At 42.9% G+C, this 14,068-nt stretch overlaps 1 protein-coding gene across 16 annotated transcripts in view; it reads left to right on the top strand.

The window, feature by feature from the left end:
• Nucleotides 1–14,068, top strand: part of TRERF1 (transcriptional regulating factor 1) — a 233,789-nt gene that overhangs the window by 154,162 nt on the left and 65,559 nt on the right. For all 16 annotated transcript variants that reach the window (XM_032299404.1, XM_032299416.1, XM_032299415.1 and 13 more), the window contains one exon: nucleotides 5,708–5,822. The gene's annotated coding sequence lies outside the window, so the exon portion shown is untranslated. The remainder of the gene's footprint in view (nucleotides 1–5,707; nucleotides 5,823–14,068) is intronic.

Raw genomic sequence — 14,068 nt, 5'->3', positions numbered from 1 at the left:
ATTTGTACATAAACAGTTATTCCCCATAACCTTCCCTTCGCCAACATTCAGAGATAATGATATACAATCTTTGTAACATTACAGATGTTGCTTCAAAAACACTCTGTTGCTATAGGAATGTTTGTGATGTGCTTATCGCTAGAATTTCACGAGCAACAAACTCCAAAATTGCAGATGATTTAACATTTGAAGCAGGGACTGAGAGTGTATATGTGTTTGCATTTAAAAAAAAAACAAACAAGGCTTTGAAAAAGGAAGTTTTCTTCTGCAGAGTTATCTTCTAAAGCTTAAAATAAGAACTACTTAAAAGCGGTGAATTCAGAAGAATGAGCACTTTCTCTTAAACATTCAAATGGGTGAAAATGACTTGTAATGCTTCCCTCAACTATTAAGGAAATAGGCAGTTAAAGGTTTTTTTGTTTGTTTGTTTGTTTGTTTTGTTTGTTTGTTTTTTTAAAGCTGGCTGTCACAGACAAAGGATTTCTCATTTTAAAAAATTATTTTATAGCATTAAATAGTAGGAATGCATACCAGCAGCCTTCTTGACATTTTGAAAATGATTTATTTTCTGAAATATCCCAGTTCATTTTAATAGATGACTCTTTGTTCTTCTCTTTCAGGGAGGAAGCTTCAGCCGGGGTTGCCATAGTTCGGGTTGGGAAGTTCAGGGTGGAGGAGAGAGCTCCAGGAATAGCTTTCCGTGAGCCTCACACTTTGTTATCTTAACACATAGGGGGTGCCACCACCTGTCTCCAGACAACATGGAACCACACTTTCCCAAAGCTCCTGCTGTGGTTCTCCTTTCCAAAGAGAGACTGTCTGAACTAACTTTTTATAGTCCAGAGAGTGAATTTAAAATCATTTTTCTTCTTTGCTTCCGTCTGTGAACCAAGATATCAACTAGACGTCTTAGGAAAGGTCTGCAACATGGAAGTCTTAACTATAGCAATGCTACTCCTCAGCTGTGGCTCAGGAGTGGTGTTCTCTGCAAACTCTTTAGTGGTCCATGAGATCAGTTCAGAAATTGAGAATCCATGCTTAGTAGCTTTCATGCCAATTTGACAGAATAATCTGTTGGATCGAATAACTTAAAAGTGAGCTTGGATCAAAAGAGACAAAGAAGGGCATTACATAATGGTAAAAGGATCAGTGCATCAAGAAGAACTAACGATCCTAAACATATACACACCCAATACAGGAGCACCCAGGTATGTTAAGCAAGTTCTTCATGACCTACAAAGAGACTTAGACTCCCACACAATAATAGTGGGAGACTTTAACACTCCACTGTCAATATTAGATTAACGAGACAGAAAATTAACAAGGCTATCCAACCTTGCAGATCTGGACCAAGCAGACCTAATAGACATCTACAGAACTCTCCACCCCAAATCCACAGAATATACATTCTTCTCAGCACCGAATTGCACCTACTCTAAAATTGGCCACATAATTGGAAGTAAATCACTCCTCAGCAAATGCAAAAGAATGGAAATCATAACAGTCTCTCAGACCACAGGGCAATCAAATTAGAACTCAGAATTAAGAAACTAACTCAGAACTGCACAGTTTCTTGGAAACTGAGCAACTGGCTCCTGAATGTTGACTGGATAAACAATGAAATGAAGGCATAAATAAAGATGTTCTTTGAAACCAACGAGAATGAAGACACAATGTACCAGAATCTCTGGAACACATTTAAAGCAGTGTCTAGAGGGAAATTTATAGCAATAAGTGCCCATATAAGAAGCAAGGAAAAATCTAAAATTGACACCCTATCGTCAAAGTTGAAAGAGCTAGTCGAACAAGATCAAAAAGACTCAAAAGCTAGCAGAAGACAAGAAATAACTAAGATCAGAGCAGAACTGAAGGAGATAGAGACACAAAAAACCCTTCAAAAAAAATCAGTAAATCCAGGAGCTGGTTTTTTGAACAGATCAACAAAATAGACAGACTGCTAGCCAGATTAATAAAAAAAGAAAAGCGAGAAAACCAAATTGATGCAATAAAAAATGGTAAAGGGGATATCACCACCGATCCCACAGAAATACAAACTACCATCAGAGATCACTACAAACAACTCTATGCACATATACCAGTAAACCTGGAAGAAATTGATGAATTCCTGGACACTTGCACCCTCCCAATCCTAAACCAGGAAGAAGTTGAAACCTTGAATAGACCAACAACAAGGGCTGAAGTTGAGGCAGCAATTAATAACCTATCAACCAAAAAAAGCCCAGGTTCAGACAGGTTCACAGCTGAATTCTACCAGATGTACAAAGAGGAGCTGGTACCACTCCTTCTGAAACTATTCCAAGCAATACAAAAAGAGGGAATCCTTCCCAAATCATTTTATGAGACCAACATAAAATGATACCAAAACCCGGCAGAAATTCAACAAAAAAAAGAAAACTTCAGGCCAATATCCATGAGGAACATAGATGCAAAAATCTTCAATAAAATACTGGCAAACCGATTGCAACAGCATATCAAAAAGCTTATCCAACATGATCAAGTAGGCTTCATTCCAGGGATGCAAGGCTGGTTCAACATACGCAAGTCTATAAACGTAATTCACCACACAAACAGAACCAAAGACAAAAACCACATCATTATCTCAATAGATGCAGAGAAGGTCTTTGACAAAATTCAACAGCCCTTTATGCCAAAAATTCTCAATAAACTAGGTATCAAAGGAACATATCTCAAAATAATAAGAGCTATTTACAACAAACCTACAGTCAATATCATACTGAATGGGCAAAAACTGGAAGTATTCCCTTTGAAATCTGGCACTAGACAAGGGTGTCCACTGTCACCACTCCTATTCAATATAGTATTGGAAATTCTAGCCAGAGCCATCAAGCAAGAAAAAAATAATAAAGTGTATTCAATTAGGAAAAGAGGAAGTCAAATTGTCTCTATTTGCAGATGACATGATTGTATATTTAGAAGATGCCGTCATCTCAGCCCAAAATCTCCTTAAGCTGATAAGCAACTTCAGCAAAGTCTCAGGATACCAAATCAATGTGCAGAAATCACAAGCATTTCTATACACCAATAGCAGACTAACAGAGAGCCAAATCATGAGCGAACTCCCATTCACAATTGCTACAAAGAGAATAAAATACCTAGGAATACAACTAACAAAGGATGTAAAGGACCTCTTCAAGGAGAACTACAAACCACTGCTCAAGGAAATACTAGAGGACACAAACAGATGGAGAAACATTCCATGCTCATGGTTAGGAAGAATCAATATTGTGAAAATGGCCATAATGCCCAAAGTAATTTATAGATTCAATGCTATCCCCATCAAGCTACCAATGAGCTTCTTCACAGAACTGGAAAAAACCACCTTAATCTTCATATGGACCCAAAAGAGAGCCCACATAGCCAGGACAATCCTAAGCAAAAAGAACAAAGCCGGAGGCATCATGCTACCTAATTTCAAACTATACTACAAGGCTACAGTAATCAAAACTGCATGGTACTGTTACCAAAACAGAGATATAGACCAATGGAACAGAACAGAGGCCCTGGAGGCAGTGCCACACATCTACAGCCATGTGATCTTTGACAAAAATGGGCAATGGGGAAAGGATTCCCTGTTTAATAAATGATGTTGGGAAAACTGGCTAGCAGTGTGCAGAAAGCAGAAACCGGACCCCTTCCTGACACCTTACACTAAAATTAACTCCAGATGCATTAAAGACTTAAACATAAGACCTAATACCATAAAAACCATAGAAGAAAACCTAAGCAAAACCATTCAGGACATAGGCATAGGCAAGGACTTCATGACTAAAACACCAAAAACATTGGCAACAAAAGCCAAGGTAGACAAATGAGACCTAATTAAACTCCAGAGCTTCTGTACAGCAAAAGAAACAATTATTAGAGTGAACTGGCAACCAACAGAATGGGAAAAAATTTTTGCAATCTACCCATCTGACAAAGGGCTAATATCCAGAATCTACAAAGAACTAAAGCAGATTTACAAGAAAAAAAAAAAAAGCATCCAAAAGTGGGCTAAGGATATGAACAGACACTTTTCAAAAGAAGACATATATGAGGCCAACAAACATATGAAAAAATGCTCATCATCACTGATTATTAGAGATGCAAATCAAAACCACATTGAGATACCACCTCACGCCAGTTAGAATGCCAATCATTAAAAAATCTGGAGACAACAAATGCTGGAGAGGATGTGGAGAAATAGGAATACTTTTACACTGTTGGTGGGAGTGTAAATTAGTTCAACCATTGTGGAAGACAGTGTGGCACTTCCTCAAGGACCTAGAAATAGAAATTCCATTTAACCCAGCAATCCCATTACTGGGTATATACCCAAAGGATTATAAATCATCCTATTATAAAGACACATGCACACGTATGTTCATTGTGGCACTGCTTACAATAGCAAAGACCTGGAACCAACCCAAATGCCTATCAACAATAGAATGGACAAGGAAAATGTGGCCCATATATACCATGGAATACTATGCAGCCATAAAAAATGATGAGTTTGTGTCCTTTGTAGGGACATGGATGAATCTGGAAACCATCATTCTCAGCAAACAGACACAAGAACAGAAAATCAAACACCGCATGTTCTCACTCATAGGTGGGTGTTGAACAATGAGAACACATGGACACAGGGAGAGGAGCATCACACATTGGGGTCTGTTGTGGGGCAGCCAAAGGGACAGCGGGGGGATGGGGAGGTTGGGGAGGGATAACATGGGGAGAAATGCCAGATGTAGGTGATGGGGAGATGGAGGCAGCAAATCATACTGCCATGTGTGTACCTATGCAACAATCCTGCATGATCTGCACATACACCCCAGAACCTAAAGTACAATAAAAAATAAAATTTTTTAAAAAGTGAGCTTGCACTTTGTATCAGTATCTTTTCATTTCATTTTTTATCAGTTTATTTTTACTATATTTTATGAAAGTGGCGTGGCCTGATTGCTCCCAGCGCTTTGGGAGGCCGAGGCAGGTGGATCATGAGGTCAGGAGATTAAGACCATCCTGGCTAACACAGTGAAACCCCGCCTCTACTAAAAATACAAAAAAAAATAGCTGGGCATGGTGGAGCACACCTGTAGTCCCAACTACTTGGGAGGCTGAGGCAGGAGAATTGGTTAAACCTGGGAGACAGAGGTTGCAGTGAGCCAAGATCACGCCACTGCACTCCATCCTGGGCGACAGAGCAAGACTCCAGCTCAAAAAAATAAAATAAAAGTGTTCATCTGTAATGGTTTGGAAATTTTTTTTAAAAACTGATCCTTCATGACAAGTAAGTTGAGAAGCTCTATGCCAAGGCACCTGTAAGCTGCTGTAGCTCCCCTTAAGGAAAGTCAGCTGTGAACGAATGTGGGGAATCACAGAACTTAGCAAATTATATTCTAATGAAACTCAGGTCTCCCTGTCCCTCTCTCTGACTGTTTCCCACATGCAGGAACTGCATGCAATTCATCTCTGTGGCCTCATTCCTCAGTGCCCTGTCTGGCACATTGCAGGCCTTTGGAAACGTTTGTTGAATGCATGCCTGTCTGCTTCCTTGTTACCTAAGAGTGGGTGAGGACAGCCTCAGGAATTTCCCTGGGATTTCTGGTAGTGTCTTCTCCAGGAGGTGATGGAGAACTAGGGGCAAATGTGAGGAAATGACCTTTCCTTCTTCTTTTCCCCACAGGACCAGGTCTCCTCTTCCCACCTGCCCAGCAGCATGAAAGCAGCATGACTGGCCGACCACAGGAGAAGCCCCCAGAACCAGGCCCCCAACTCAGCCATCTGCTGCGGAGGTCAAGGTGAGCTTGCTTTCTTTCTTCTGGAAGGCTGAAGAATTTTCATTTTAACACATTCTGCATGCATTTGTAATCCCTCGCTATGCGCTAGAAGAAGGAGGTTTCCTCAGTTGAGGGTAGACTTAGAAAGTGCCTGTCAGCCTTACAGGTTAAAGCGTGCTCACTCTGGTTAAAGGAGAGGCTGATATGGAGCAGAAAGGACTGAGGTGAGTGTCTGGAATGGAACTCTTCTTCTTCTTCTACCGCCACCTGAATCTGGGATCTTAGACAAATCTTTTAGGATGGGGTATCCCGGGAATTTTGAATGAAAAAAATCTCTGAGGCAGGATAGAATCGGAAAGACTACTCCGTCCATGATCTGAGACTCCCAGTACCTGCCAGTCTTCTGTCTCACACAGAGTCATAAGGGGCCTTAGACGATCCGTCAGGCCAGTTTCCAGCCAGGATTGGACAGTTAGTTGTTAGAAAGTTCTGTCTGCTGGTCTCTGCTCTGCCATTCGGAACCACAAACACTTGGCTTTCAAAGACTCTTCCACATGCCTCTCTCATTGGGTTTGAAGATTTGAAGATTTGGCTGTCATGACTCCGTCTTTCTTTTTTGGGTATAAATTCTCTCTAGAGACTGGTGCCAGTCACCTTGTCCTCTCGTCCCCTCCATGTTGGAAAGGGCTTTAGTGACCTCCAGCATCTGCCTTGCTGGTTGCTCATGCAACCTGCACCATCTTCAGTAGAGAATCCTTCCTTCACCACTCATTCTTCAGTGGCTATTTACAGCCTCCTTTGTGACAGGCACCGTGCTAGACTCTGCAGATAAATCAAAGAACAAGAAAGACAGGGTCTCTGTCTTTTAAGACAAAATAGGTTCGGGTCCTTAGAGAGAGTTTGAAATATGCATTGAACTACTTCCATGTGCTCCTTTTTTACATTTTTATCTCTGCAACTTCTTTCTTAAATGTTCCATAAGTGCTTGAAAAAAAATTTTTTAATATTGGATATAGTTTCCTATATGCCATCACTGAAAAATAAGTTAGCTTGTTGTGTAGCTCAATTCATCTATAATATACCCTTTTCTGATTTTGTCTGATTATCAATTATTGAGAGAGTTGTGTTAAAGTCTCCCACTGGATTTGTCAGTTGATCCTTGCAATGCTGACATTTTTGCTTTATATATATTTGAGGTAATGCTCTTTGGTGCATAGGTGTTTAGAATTGGTGTATTTTATTGATGAATTGGGATTTATTTCTACCATCTTTATATGCGTTTAATTTTTTTCCACCCTTTCTTTTAGGTTGAGGCATTTTCCCCCCTCATTCTGTTTTCCATCATCTTATTTGGAATTTACACAGCCTATGTTTGTTATTTCTGGGGTTACCCAGCTAGCTAGCTGGATAGATGATTGATGATTAGATAGATAGATAGATAGATAGATAGATAGATAGATAGATATTTTTAGAGACAGGGCCTTAGCTTTTTTTCCTTTCCTTTTTTTTTTTTTTTTTTTTGAGACAGAATCTTGCTGTATCTCCCAGTCTGAAGTACAGTGGTACAATATCTGCTCACTACACCTGCATCTCCTGGGCTCAAGCAATTCTCCTGCCTCAGCCTCCTGAGTAGCTGGGACTACAAGTGCCCACCACCATGCCCAGCTAATTTTTGTGTTTTTAGTAGAGATGGGGTTTCACCATGTTTGCCAAGCTGCTCTCAGCTCCTAACCTCAAGTGACCTACCTGTCTCTGCCTCCCAAAGTGCTGGCATTACAGGCGTGGGCCACTGCGCTCAGCCTATTTTGTATTTTTCATTTCTTTGTCTCTCTGTGCTGAACTCTGAATAATTTATTCAAATCTATCTTCTGGCCGGGAAAGTGGCTCATGCCTGCAATCCCAGCACTTTGGGAGGTCGAGGCTGGCAGATCACTTGAGGTCAGAAGTTCAAGACCAACCTGGCCAACATGGTGAAACCTTGTCTTTACTAAAAATACAAAAATTAGCCAGGCGTGTTGGTGCACACCTATAACCTCAGTTACTCTGGAGGCTGAGGCCAGAGAATCACTTGAACCCAGGAGCCAGAGATTGCAGTGAGCCAAGATTGCGGCACTGCACTCCAGCAGGGCAACAAAGCCAGACTTTGTCTCAAAAACCAAACAAACAAACAAAAAACTATTTTCTATTTAACTAATTTATTCTGTGTCTTAAATGCTGTTTAACCCATCATTGAATTTTTTCTTTTTGCTTTCTTTGTCATTTCTAGAAGTTCTGCTTGGTGATTTTTCTGGTCTCTCATTTCTTGCTCTTATTTGAAAATGTTTATTTCTTTAAAATATTGAATTTGCTACTTAGAAAGTTTACAATTTGTGTCTGGTAATTCCCAGATCTGAAGTCTTTGCAGGTCTGATTCTGCCACTTGTTTCTGCTAGCTAGTAGTCATAATGCCTTGTTTCCCGTGAATTGCTCATTTTTTTTTTCTTGGCGTTTTATCTTTGGGAATTATCTGAGGTGTGGGTTGAAGTTGGTTTTTCCAGAGAGGATTTGCATTACTTCTACTAGTTGTCTGGTGGGTACTACCAACCAAAAGTCACTTTAAATTAATTTTCTAATTAAGGCTTTTCTGGCTACCCAAGTAATATCATTCAGACTACAAACCTGTGTGAAGTCCAGCTATGGTTACAAATTTCCAGGAGAGAGTTTTTACCCCCATTCTACTCAGCCCAAGGTCAAGTTTCCCTTCAGTCTCTTTCTGTGTTGTGTGTTTATTTCTCATTCACCAAGCGGCATGAATTCTGCGGCGTGGAGTCCCAGCTTTATGGAGGGGTCTCTCTAGGCTTTTAATCCTGTGCTGCTGTCATTGGGAAACAGAATTTCCAGCTTTCAGCAGAAGCCCTCAGAGCAAAAGCCAGCTTTGATGCCAGCTCACCTCCCACTCCCAAGGTTCCTGCTTTGGGTTTGTTTTGGTCTTTTCATTTGTACTATCTCGGCAGTGTGTATTCAGTCTTTGTATCTAAAATTGTACCCAGCATATTAGTTCTCTGAATTAGGAGGGTCAAGTAAGGTATCTGGCCTGCCGTATTGCCAAAATGTATTTTTTTCTTCTCCACAATAGTCTTTTTGGGCAGGAATTTGCGTTTCTTCTTCACAGAAGAGTGACCTGAAGCTCAGAGCGGGTATGTACTGGCTACAGCCGTAGGCCTAGCAGGTGAAAGACTAGGAGAGAATATGTCCTTCTCCTCTCATCTCTCCCCATTTTCCCTCTCCCCAAGATAACTCTTGGCCATTGGCGGGGACAACCTTTATTCTCACAAAGAATATGAGTTGCTACCAAAAGGCTTTAAAAAGCGGAACAGCTTTGTACAGTTTATTTATGAATCTATTGTTTGTCTTCCTTGAGGGAGGAAATGACTTCTGCATATTTTGTGGCTTGTTTGTCTGGCAGTCAGCAGCAGCTCTCCTGCATCATCCCCATTCTGGAAAAGGGCTCCTGAACCTGAAGGCAGATCCCATGTGCTTCCTGTCCAGACCCTGGCTTCCTTTCCTCCTTATGCCACTCTCTCCTTCTTCTCACCTTCTTCCCTTCCCTCTGCTGCTTCTTCCTTTTCCATCTCTCCCTATCCTTCCTGCGACTGGTTTTTCTTTTTCCTGGTGGTGTACCTTTTGTTGGAGGGAAGTCTACAGATCACAGTGGTTTGGCTTTTGGGCTTTGAGGGGCAGGGAGAAAGAGCTGAGTTTGAACCTAGCTCTGCCAACTAGCTGAACCTCTCTGGGCTTCCATTTATTTCTTCATTGGTCACGTGGGGACCGTGGATAGAGCTGTTCAGGGACTTAATGAAATGATGCCTGTAGAGCTTGTAATACAGAGTTTGGACATCATTAGCACTTGGTTAGTGGTGGTTCATGTAACTATGATTGAGAACAGACCGCTTCAAGGCCAGTGTTATTGTTGGTGATGCTTTTTTTTTTTTTTTTTGAGACAGAGTCTTGCTCTAAAGCCCAGGCTGGAGTACAATGGCACGATCTTGACTCACTGCAACCTCTACCTCCTGGGTTCAAGCGATTCTCCTGCCTCAGCCTCCTGAATAGCTGAGACTACGGGAGTGCACCACCACACTCAGCTAATTTCTTATATTTTTAGTAGAGATGGTGTTTCACCGTGTTAGCCAGGATGGCAGGCTGGTCTCGATCTCCTGACCTAGTAATCTGCCTACCTTGGCCTCCCAAGGTGTTGGGATTACAGGCGTGAGCCACCACGCCCAGCCGGTGATGCTTCAGCTGGTTAAGCTTTTAACTTGACAAAGACGATTTATAAAATGGGATGAAAAAAGAGGCAGAAATCTCATGTAGATGTGGGAATCCCAGCTTTGCTATGATGTTCTTTGAACTGGGGTGTTTTTTAAAAAAATCTGAGGGGGGCCAGGCATGGTGGCTCACACCTATAATCCCAGCACTTTGGGAGGTCGAGGAGGGTAGATCACAAGGTCAGGAGTCTAAGACCAGCCTGGCCAATATGATGAAACCCCATCTCTACTAAACAAACAAACAAACAAAAAACAATTAGCCACTCATGGTGGCATATGACTGTAATCCCAGCTACTCAGGAGGCCGAGGCAGGAGAATCACTTGAACCCAGGTGGCGGAGGTTGCAGTGAGCCAAGATTGCACCGCTACGCTCTAGCCTGGGCAACAGAGCAAGACTCCACCTCAAATAATAATAATAATAATAATCCGAGGGAATATAGAAAACACTGGTCTGGCCAGTGTTTGTGGAGTATGTAAACCAGGGATTCTGAAAATGGGGCCTAGACCTCCACACTCCAGATCTTGGGACTCCTGCTGAGCTGTGCCCTGTGTCCTGGTGCCATGGTGGGGCTGGGGCTGCATGGACTCTGTGGTGTAGAGGCTTCCCTTGCAGGACCCCCAGATCAAAGGATGGCATTACTGCTCTGAGGATGAGTTTTCAGCAGTGATGGGACTGGGGGAGGAGGGTCTTCAATGTCCTTTAGCTCTATTCCTACAGTTGGCATGAGATGTTTTACTTCTCACACCCTCTTCTAATAAATGGCTTTATATTACACCTGGATACGTGTAATTTCCTGATTTGATATCTATCAGGCAACAATGCCTGATATTTTCTTTTTTCAATGCCTCCTATTCACAGCGACTCTGGGCTTTGTATAGTGGGTGAGTAGTATAAAAGAATGCATAAAGTTGTGCGAACCTAAAACTACTCTAAAATTAAAGACTATTAATCAGAAGACTTTATAACCAAAAAAATGCATAAAGGATAAAACATCTTCATAAGATTGTCAGGTACTCTGAGTAGATATCCAAGAGGGAGAAGCACAGTGCCCTTGAGTGGTCAGGGAGGGCTTCCCGGATGAGGCTGGATGAGGATTTGAGCTGGTCTTATGGGGCAGCCAAGGTGAGGCTGCTGGAGGAGGAGCCAGGAGCCTCATGCATCCTGGGTGTAGAAGTGGTAGGAATCGGGGTTTACAGAGCCCCACAGATGGCATCTGTGGTCCCTTTTAGAGCGCCATCTCCTGTTATCAAAAGCCCTCAGAAGTCCTGCAGCTAAAATCTGACACCAGGTTTCCAAAGTGTGTTTGACCACTCATCACTGATGAACTTGGAGGTCTTAAATGAGTTTCCACATGGCTTCTGTCTGTCTGACTAATGCTTCAGCTCATCTGGGCCACCAACTCACTTTATAAAACAGGGATTGGCAACTTTAAAAGTTCAGCCTCTTGGGTGCACCAAAAAATTACCCAAGCTCACACCAGTTAGAAAGGCGATCATTAAAAAATCTGGAGACAACAGATGCTGGAAAGGATGTGGAGAAATAGGAACACTTTTACACTGTTGGTGGGAGTGTAAATTAGTTCAACCATTGTGGAAGACAGTGTGGCGATTCCTCAAGGACCTAGAAATAGAAATTCCATTTGACCCAGCAATCCCATTACTGGGTATATATCCAAAGGTTTATAAATCGTTCTACTATAAGGACACATGCACATGAATGTTCATTGCAGCACTGTTTACAATAGCAAAGACCTGGAACCAACCCAAATGCCCATCAGTGATAGACTGGACAAGGAAAATGTGGTACATATACACCATGGAATATTATGCAGCCATCAAAAACGATGAGTTTGTGTCCTTTGTAGGGACATGGATGAACCTGGAAACCATAATTCTCAGCAAACTGACACAAGAGCAGAAAATCAAACACCGCATGTTCTCACTCATAGGTGGGTGTTGAACAATGAGAACACATGGACACAGGGAGGGGAGCATCACACACTGGGGTCGGTGGGGGGAAATAGGGGAGGGACAGCAGGGGGTGGGGAGTTGGGGAGAGATAGCATGCGGGGAAATGCCAGACATAGGTGATGGGGAGGAAGGCAGCAAATCACACTGCCATGTGTGTACCTATGCAACAGTCTTGCATGTCCTTCACATATACCCCAAAACCTAAAATGCAATAAAAAAAAAAAGAAGGGTGAAGGTTTCTACAGGGACTAAGCAGAGGCATTGTCAGAGTTAGGGAGGGGGCTTCTTTGTTCTCCCAGTCTCCCGAGATGATGTCCCGGACATTTCCAACCCAGCCGAGTGGCCAAGCCTGTTTGCCTGAAGTTAAATGCCCAGGCCCACACTACCCCTTGTTCTCACCAGCAAACCTCAAAGTCTATTAACAGATTAACAGCCTCTGTCCTGATCATGATTCATCCTTCCTGCCCCTTCTGCATTCGGGTTACTCAGAGCTGTGAGCCAAGAGTGATTACTAATACCATCCAACTGGCCTTGCCCATGGAGAGCTTACCTGGTAGATTAAATCTTATTCTTCTTTTTTTTTTTTTTTGAGACAGAGTCTCACTCTGTTGCTGGGTGCCAGGCTGGAGTGCAGTGGCGCAATCTTGGCTTACTGCAACCTCTGCCTCCTGGGTTCAAGCAATTCTCCTGCCTCAGCCTCCCAAGTAGCTGGTACTACAGGCGCGTGCCACCTGGAAGTTATGCTCAGCTAATTTTTGTATTTCAGTCAAGACGGGGTTTTACCATGTTGGTCAGGGTGGTCTTGATCTCTTGACCACGTGATCCACCTGCCTCAGCCTCCCAAAGTGCTGGGATTACAGGCGTGAGCCACCACGCCCGGCCGATTAAATATTCTTCATCAGATGACGCCTCAGGTTGAGTTTTTTTTTTTATCGGCTAGACTTGTACAGTGCAAACAAGGGATTGTCCTGGATGCAGATGGAAACCATTTTCAGGACCAGGAAGTCAGGGGACACATTATCTGAGGAGTTTTGGGTGCCAGGATTATTGCTGGTATAGAGACAGGAGATATGGGCGTGGTGTCTCATGCCTGTAATCCCAGCACTTTGGGAGGCCAAGGCAGGTGAATCACCTGAAGTCAGAAGTTCAAGATGAGCCTGGCCAACATGGTGAAACCCTGTCTCTACTAAAAATACAAAAATTAGCCAGGCATGGTAGCTCATGCCTGTAGTCCAAGCTACTCGGGAGGCTGAGGCAGGAGAATTGCTTGAGCCTGGAAGGCAGAGGTTGCAGTGAGTGGAGATCATGCCAGTGCACTCCAGCCTGGGCAGCAGAGCAAGACTCCATCTCAAAAAAAAGAGAGACAGGAGGTGCTCCAGGCCAAGAGCTCCTGTGCTTCCACATAAAAGCCAGCGGAAATGTGCTATACATCAAGTCTTCACGTGCTGCCCTGGATATTGGCTATCGGCTCCTTCTCACTGTTGTGTGGTCCTCTTCAAAAAATATTTCAATATTTGTTATACCAGCCATATCCATTATTCTATTTTTCATACTTACATGATAGCTAGAGTTTGAGTTCACATTAATTTCTACCCCTATTCACTCTCTTTCCTTTTCCAAAAGATGGCAGAACTGAGAGTGAAATCCAGGCATCCTGACTTCCAGCACTATTTGCCCCAGGGACTCAGATCCTTAGGGATCAGGTGTCATTGGCGGGAAACCCTACTGGGTCAATATCCTGGCCCAAGATTGTTCAGTGTCCTGGGACAGGCCCGGCAGGGTCTCAGGAGCTTGGAGCTCCTCGGGTCCAACTTTATGCTGCAGAATGAGTCTGAGATGCAGGGAGGGGAAGTTATTTGTCCAACGAGGTCACAGGGCACATCTCTTTTTCTGTTTGGTCCGGGTTATCTTTACATTGGGTTTGCATTTCCTGAATACACAGCAACAGCGTGGGGGGTGGGTGGAGGGCAGGGGAAGTGGGCTTAAAAGAA

Source organism: Sapajus apella, unplaced genomic scaffold (genome assembly GCF_009761245.1).
Source record: "Sapajus apella isolate SASKATOON/1434 unplaced genomic scaffold, GSC_monkey_1.0 scaffold41, whole genome shotgun sequence".
Lineage (NCBI taxonomy): Eukaryota > Metazoa > Chordata > Mammalia > Primates > Cebidae > Sapajus > Sapajus apella.
The sequence above is the reverse complement of the archived record's forward strand: the minus strand, read 5'-3'. Positions and strand labels throughout refer to the sequence as shown.